This window comes from Pocillopora verrucosa, chromosome 7, assembly GCF_036669915.1.
Source record: "Pocillopora verrucosa isolate sample1 chromosome 7, ASM3666991v2, whole genome shotgun sequence".
Lineage (NCBI taxonomy): Eukaryota > Metazoa > Cnidaria > Anthozoa > Scleractinia > Pocilloporidae > Pocillopora > Pocillopora verrucosa.
In genome coordinates, this window is record NC_089318.1 from 21,011,999 (window position 1) to 21,020,778 (window position 8,780).

Consider the following 8,780-nt stretch of genomic DNA (forward strand, 5'->3'; position numbering starts at 1 on the left):
AAAAAAAACTAGACCCTGTGAGCAGGCTAACTGGGATACCTGGATGGTAATGGATCCTTGGAATCAAGTGTAGTGATACTACGGGTATCGGACTAGTATACTGAAATAGCGCGCTCAAGTCTGGCCAAGGGCATACACCTATTTCAAAACATAGGCATGCTATGCATGCAAGAGTTACTTTTTTGTAGGGTGGGTGGATTACTTGAAACATTGTGAGTGATGTCTACATTCTTACAAAAGGAGAGAAGAATATTAATGTGGGAAAGAACGAAAATGTCGAATTACCTCACTCACAGGTATTTTGTGATAGATTATGTGTGTTTTGCGAATAAATTATAACCAAAAATAAACTGTATTGGTGCCACGGATACCTGTTACTACAAAATGCAGACAGCAGACTGCAGACCGGATACAAAATATAGACTGCAGACTGTAGAGTAGGTACAAAATGCAGACTAAGAATCTGAAGAGTTTTTACGTCTGGTATATAATAACATGTCATCTTACAGCTTACCGAGCGTCACGCAATCGCTTTTCTGCGATCCGCCTTCACGATCATTTGCACTATTGCGGAATATTCCTGGCCCATTTCTTGATGAAAATCGATCGCAATATTATTTCAAGCCTTCAATATAGTCTTCTTACTTTGTGCGCGAGATGGTTGGTGTGATGTCTGTACAGATTTTACCAACGTAATTAAAGTAGATGACGTGAATAACAGTGATGGTAAAGCAAGCTTAAAACGGCAGAAATCACCAGAAAATACAACGGATCCACAGGGTATGAGTAAGTTTTATTGATTTTACGAGAAAAATGTTCATATTTCGAAATATGTATCGTTGTAAATCGACCATACTTCGTTCCCTATACTATTCCTCATAACGAGCAGTTCCTCTCGTAACTTAACACCGAGTCACACAACGCGTGACGCGTTCATCTTTTTCTCGAGACGTGAGCTTGGGCTGCCTGTGACGAGACAATTGCGTAAACAATATTTAACATAATAACATTATACACAAAAACCACAGGGTTTTGGATCACGTATTTATTAGAAAAGGATATCCATGCAACTACAATGAAAACAAACATAAGATTCACCTTTCTGATCGTGAAATTAATACCATTCGTACTGTTATCGTAGCTACGTTCCTTGCCATCAAGTGAATGCAACATGTCGTCTTTCTTCACAAGCGAATAAAGGGGTAAGTTTCTAAAGAAACTGTGGTGCTGCGTCGGTGGGAGAGTATAGCAGGTAATTTAGTGTAAACAACTGGGTTGAAAACGTAAATTAGCCACCGTAAAGGGTAAAAAAGCTTAATTAGTTGGGCACGGTGGTAGCCCGCTTGAACGACAGAAACAGGATAGCCGCGTTTATCGAAAAACTGGCACATTGCCTCTGATTTTTCGGAAAAATCAGAGTCGTCACTACATAAACGACGAAGTCTGAGAAACTGTGAAAAAGGTATGGAGTTCTTGACGTGTGATGGATGTGAGGATGAATACAACAAGTAACTATGTGAATCTGTAGGTTTGTAGTAAACACTAGTACATAAGCCGTTGCCTTCAATTGAAATTTTGATATCTAGAAAAGCCAAAGAAGTGTCGGAAATTTGCCAGGTATATTTAAGAGCCGGATGAAAGGAATTGACGGCGGTTATAAATTGAGTGAGCTCCTCCTTGGTAGAGGAGGTAGCGCCGATGCAATCGTCAATGTAGCGGCCGTAGAGTTGAGGTTTTGGGCCGTGGTATTGGCTAATCGATCGACAGGCAGCACTACAAACGGCCGAGAAGGAGAACACTGACCGCATTCCATTTACTCTTACATTTCACCCTCACAACCACGCAGTTAAATCTATCATTCTTAAAAATTTTAAATTACTCCAAAACGATTCAGAGACTGGCACTATCTTTTCGCAACACCCACTTATTTCATTCAAACGCGACAAAAACATAGGCAACTTTTTAGTCAGGAGTTCATTTCAAACCTATGACCAATCTGGAACTTTTAAATGCGCTCGCTCACGATGCAAAACTTGTCCTTTCATTCATAACGTAGAGAAAATATCGGGACCCAAAAGATCCATTAAGATCATTGATCACTTTACGTGTACCTCCGCCAATGTTATTTACTGCATAACTTGCACTTATTGCAATAAGTTATACATCGGCGAAACAGGAAGACGACTGGGTGACCGATTCCGAGAACACCTTCGCGATGTGGAAAGAAATGACAAGGACGCATCCAAACCAGTCGCTAGACACTTTAATCTTCCTTATCATTCTAAACAGCATATGGCAGTTTGCGGCCTTTCCTTACATCTAGGCAGTTCGGAAAGCCGTAAAACACTAGAACAAAAATTAATATTCCAAATCGGCACCCTTAATCCCCACGGAATCAACGAGCGCTTTTCATTCAACTAATTTATTCCTGTTTTCTCGTCACCACATTCCCACCAATGGCGTAGCTCCACTTCCTACATATAAATCCACACACAACCCACAATTCCTCTAATCGCTCTGACGAAGGGCTAACGCTCGAAACGTCAGTTTTTTTACCCTTTACGGTGGCTAATTTACGTTTTCAACCCAGTTGTTTACACTAAATTACCTGCTTTCTTCACAAGCAGTTTGCATCCATTATAGTTATGTTCTTCAGTCTCACGGTAGTAGTGTTGTTCAATAGATTGCATAGAGTATATGCAGTTTGGTTTCAGATTTCAGATTTTGCTTTTTACAACAAGTGAACGTTTTTCAACTAAGACATAATGCTCCAGGAGATCGCAATCCAAATACGCTGGAATACAAAACAATTTACCAAAGAGTTTTATAAGCAAAATGTCGTGATTCGTCATGTGACCCGGCCCTGTCTGTGCATGACAACGTCAATCATCATCAAGATAACACACGTGATCAGCATGTGAACACCTCATTGGATCACAGTCAGTTGTCATGGTGTTGAGAGATAACACGCGTGATCAGCATGTAAACACCTCATTGGATTACAGTTATAAGAATACATGAAAGTCATATATTTGTACTGCGGAAAATACATTTTAAGCAAATGAAGATCATCGCAGTATATACTCAACTTAAGCAGTTGAGAAATAAGGCCTGAAAAAAAATTCAGGCCTGAACGGGAATCGAACTCATGACCTCTGCGAATACCGGTGCAGCGCTCTAACCAACTGAGCTATCAAGCCAACTGGGAGCTGGTCAATTGTGAGTTCGTTAGATACCCGTAGATGGAGAAGGTGTGATAAGAATACATGAAAGTCATATATTTGTACTGCGGAAAATACATTTTAAGCAAATGAAGATCATCGCAGTATATACTCAACTTAAGCAGTTGAGAAATAAGGCCTGAAAAAAAATTCAGGCCTGAACGGGAATCGAACTCATGACCTCTGCGAATACCGGTGCAGCGCTCTAACCAACTGAGCTATCAAGCCAACTGGGAGCTGGTCAATTGTGAGTTCGTTAGATACCCGTAGATGGAGGTGTGATAAGAATACATGAAAGTCATATATTTGTACTGCGGAAAATACATTTTAAGCAAATGAAGATCATCGCAGTATATACTCAACTTAAGCAGTTGAGAAATAAGGCCTGAAAAAAAAAAAAAAAAATATGGGTATCTAACGAACTCACAATTGACCAGCTCCCAGTTGGCTTGATAGCTCAGTTGGTTAGAGCGCTGCACCGGTATTCGCAGAGGTCATGAGTTCGATTCCCGTTCAGGCCTGAATTTTTTTTTTTTTCAGGCCTTATTTCTCAACTGCTTAAGTTGAGTATATACTGCGATGATCTTCATTTGCTTAAAATGTATTTTCCGCAGTACAAATATATGACTTTCATGTATTCTTATCACACCTTCTCCATCTACGGGTATCTAACGAACTCACAATTGACCAGCTCCCAGTTGGCTTGATAGCTCAGTTGGTTAGAGCGCTGCACCGGTATTCGCAGAGGTCATGAGTTCGATTCCCGTTCAGGCCTGAATTTTTTTTTCAGGCCTTATTTCTCAACTGCTTAAGTTGAGTATATACTGCGATGATCTTCATTTGCTTAAAATGTATTTTCCGCAGTACAAATATATGACTTTCATGTATTCTTATCACACCTTCTCCATCTACCGGTATCTAACGAACTCACAATTGACCAGCTCCCAGTTGGCTTGATAGCTCAGTTGGTTAGAGCGCTGCACCGGTATTCGCAGAGGTCATGAGTTCGATTCCCGTTCAGGCCTGAATTTTTTTTTTTTTTTTTTTTTCAGGCCTTATTTCTCAACTGCTTAAGTTGAGTATATACTGCGATGATCTTCATTTGCTTAAAATGTATTTTCCGCAGTACAAATATATGACTTTCATGTATTCTTATCACACCTTCTCCATCTACGGGTATCTAACAAACTCACAATTGACCAGCTCCCAGTTGGCTTGATAGCTCAGTTGGTTAGAGCGCTGCACCGGTATTCGCAGAGGTCATGAGTTCGATTCCCGTTCAGGCCTGAATTTTTTTCAGGCCTTATTTCTCAACTGCTTAAGTTGAGTATATACTGCGATGATCTTCATTTGCTTAAAATGGATTACAGTTAGTTGTCATGGTGTTGAGGGCCCAATGACCTCTGGGTACTATTGCGCAATTTTTCCATTTTGTGGCGGAGGAAAAAAAACTAGACCCTGTGAGCAGGGTAACTGGGATACCTGGATGGTACTGGATCCTTGGAATCAAGTGTAGTGATACTACGGGTGTCGGACTAGTATACTGAAATAGTGCGCTCAAGTCTGGCCAAGGGCATAGACGTATTTCAAAACATAGGCATGGTATGCATGCAAGAGTTACTTTTTTGTAGGGTGGGTGGATTACTTGAAACATTGTGAGTGATGTCTACATTCTTACAAAAGGAGAGAAGAATATTAATGTGGGAAAGAACGAAAATGTCAAATTACCTCACTCACAGGTATTTTGTGGTAGATTACGTGTGTTCTGCGAATAAATGTAACCAAAAATAAACTGTATTGGTGTCACAGATACCTGTTAGTACAAAATGCAGACAGCAGACTGCAGACCGGATACAAAATATAGACTGCAGACTGCAGAGTGAGTACAAAATGCAGACTAAGAATCTGAAGAGTTTTTACGTCAGGTATATAATAACATGTCATCTTACAGCTTACCGAGCGTCACGCAATCGCTTTTCTGCGATCCGCCTTCACGATTATTTGCAGTATTGAGGAATATTCCTGGCCCATTTCTTGATGAAAATCGATCGCAATATTATTTCAAGCCTTCAATATAGTCTTATTACTTTGCGCACGAGTTGGTTGGTGTGATGTCTGTACAGATTTTATCAACGTAATAAAAGTAGATGATGTGAACAACAGTGATGGTAAAGCAAGCTTAAAACGGCAGAAATCGCCAGAAAATACAACGGATACACAGGGTATGAGTAAGTTTTATTGACTTTACGAGAAAAATGTTCATATTTCGAAATATGTATCGTTGTAAATCGACCATACTTCGTTCCCTGTACTATTCCTTATAACGTGCAGTTCCTCTCGTAACTTAACACCGAGTCACACAACGCGTGACGCGTTCATGAATTAATCGTTGGCTTTTTCTCGAGACGTGAGCTTGGGCCGCTTGTGACAAGACAATTGCGTAAACAATATTTAACATAACAACATTATACACAAAAAAACACAGGGTTTTGGATCACGTATTTATTAAAAAAGAATATCCATACAACTACAATGAAAACAAACGTAAGATTCACCTTTCTGATCGTGAAATTAATACCATTCGTACTGTTATCGTAGCTACGTTCCTTGCCATCAAGTGAATCCAACATGTCGTCTTTCTTCACAAGCAGTTTGCATCCCTTATAGCTATGTTCTTCAGTCTCACGGTAGTAGCGTTGTTCAATAGATTGCATAGAGTATATGCAGTTTGGTTTCAGATTTCAGATTTTGCTTTTTACAACAAGTGAACATTTTTCAACTAAGACATTGGCATACTTAGCATACAAGGCATTCAAGGCTTTCATGGCTTTCAAGCGTTCGCGACTCAATCCGTTCCAAAATTACCGCTCACTAACATCTTTCAGTGTGGATTAGCCGCGATTAATACGACTTGTATATGCGTCTGTAAGTATTTTGCGCGTTTGTGCTATAATGCTCCAGGAGATCGTAATCCAAATACGTTGAAATACAAAACAACTGACCAAAGAGTTTCATGAGCAAAATCTTGTTAAAAAGTCCCTGAAAATATATTTTTGCCCATTGTAAAAGTGAGATTCAGAATCTGTCAGCCTGATCTCAAAATCTTCTAGCCCCTGGCTTGCTATACCAAACCAATAAGGTTTGTTATGTTAACAATGTTCAATAAATATGAAAACCAGTACACTCAAATCAAAACATGTTACAATTATCTGAAATACAATTACCAGGCTCATCGTCAACCTCCATTCTTTCTTTGCCATCAATGCCAAATCTGGCTGCAAATTTCAATTCCAAATCCTGTTGGTGGAATACAGATAAAAATGTCATTACCTGTAATAGGCATTCTTCAATCTACGCCAAAACTGGTTTAAAATCAGCAACAAAAATTCATATTCTGTGACTCACTTTTTAAAATGCTTGAACTGTATAAATAAAATTATCATCATTGAGTTTACTTTAACCTTTAAGCTTTAAAGCTTTGAGATTCGCATGGCTTAAACGAATATTTAATGCAAATGATGGAGCATGGAAGCAGTACTTACAACACCAATTGAAAACATTTGGAGGACTGTTCTTTTTTAATTGTAACTATGATGTTAACGATTATACAATCACTTCCCAGTTTTATCGAGAGCTTCTTCTATGGTGGTCATAATTTCGTGAAACTTTCGCAACAGACTTGAATTGAACAAATATTATTTGGAATAATAAAGAAATTAGAATAGATAAAAAGCCTATCTATTACAAAAAATTTTTTGACTCCAGAATCACTCACATCCACGATCTCCGGCTTGATTTGAATATTAATGATTCCTTCTGTTACGTTTCAAATAAAATTAGAAAAATTAGCTTTCTACAATGGGCAGGTCTTCGACACTCAATACCTGATTTTTTTAAAGATGATCGTGATTATATCTATACACTAACGCCTTCTTCGCTTCAAATAAATAACAACATTTTTGATGTGAAGATATAGAAATCGAAAGATTATTATTCCTTACTTGTTATAAAGAAATCACAGCCTCCTAATATTGTTCATAAATGGAAAAGCGACTTTAATATCTCAGATGATCTATTGAGGGAATCTTTCATTTTACCTCACTCTGTTGCACTTGAATCCTATGTTAAGGCTTTTCAGTATAAAATCCTTAACAATATACTCTACACAAACATGAAATTGTGTAAAATTGGCTTTAGAGCTGATGACTTATGCACTTTCTGCAAAGCTGAGCGAGAAACGCTATATCACCTGCTTTACAGGGCGTGAAATTGCGCCTAATACAGGCGCCAATGCGACTAAATTTTTCACTTTGGCGACCAAATCCTGAAAGTTAGTCGCCAAATTGGCGACTACAACATTTCATCATAACCTTACCAAGAGATATAGTGAATTAAATAAATTTGCAAAGATAAATCCGCGGCAAACTTCCTCGTTAAGTTTGTTTCCAAAACGTAGCACACGCATCTCGATCGATAACTAGACGCCATCTTGGATTTAGATGAGCCTCTACGTTGTATATCATACATCCTAGTGTCCACTTTGTAGCACGTAAAAGATCTTTTCCCTAACTTAATTTTGGAGGGTCTATCTAGAACGCTGACTGCGTAAAGAAAGATTTTGTTTGTCTTTGAAAATGGCGACCGACTTTTTTGAATTGGCTACCACTTTGAAGAATTTAGGAGCCAAGTGGCTATCAGAAAAAAAAGTTAATTTCACGCCCTGCTTTATCAATGCACTTATGGGAGACAGTTCTGGAATGATTTCGAATTGTACTGGTTCCGCTTGTCAAATCAGGTAGTTCACCTGACTTTGGAAAATGTTTTATTTGGAATGCTTTCAACACAATGCCCTTCACATACACTACTCAATTACTTTATTATTATCGGAAAACTGTTTTTGTGGGACTGCAGAAGAAAACAAATACACCCTAAAATACAAGGTTATCAGAACAAGATAGCTATAAAATATGAAATTGAAAGAAAAATAAATAAAAAAAACTTCTTTGAAAAGAAATGGATATTCAAATGAAAAGGAATGGTTAATAATTTAAAAAATCTTAAGCCGATTTGCCCTCTATCCTGTTTTTTCTCTCTTTTTTTTTTACTTTATGTTGCTTGGTTTAGTTGGTTTAATTTGTTTAATTTCTTAAGCTGAAAATAGGGTAACTGCGTAAGATTGTTAGATATATTGAATTGTTATCATTTTTAACCTATTTTATGAATGTAAAATTGTATATCTGTAAATGAAAGGTCAGAATAAAATTGTTTAAAAAAAAAAATTCATTGAGTTTACTTGGTCAGCTTCTTAAAAATGAGTTGTGCAAGTTTTTAAGTCATGGATGATGACCCAAAATACAATTTTGCACCATGATGAACTTTTTTAACAATTCTACTTTCTCATCAAGACAAGTAGAAGGTAGGTAAATGCAATTATGTCTCAACAAAGAATTGTATAACTATGTTATGTGATTTTGCAGGTGGAGGAATAACCAGAAACAGTTTACTCTTTCAAATTCCCTGAATGATAACCATGTGATGTTCACTATTTTTTTATTTATT

The 8,780-nt window shown here is 37.8% G+C and overlaps 1 long non-coding RNA gene across 1 annotated transcript in view; it reads right to left on the reverse strand.

The window, feature by feature from the left end:
• Positions 1 to 5,748: 5,748 nt before the first annotated feature.
• LOC136282695 (uncharacterized) overlaps positions 5,749 to 8,780 on the reverse strand; it is a 24,094-nt gene continuing 21,062 nt past the window's right edge. Inside the window, exon 3 of the long non-coding RNA XR_010718364.1 lies at positions 5,749 to 6,518. This is a non-coding gene — a long non-coding RNA (uncharacterized lncRNA). The remainder of the gene's footprint in view (positions 6,519 to 8,780) is intronic.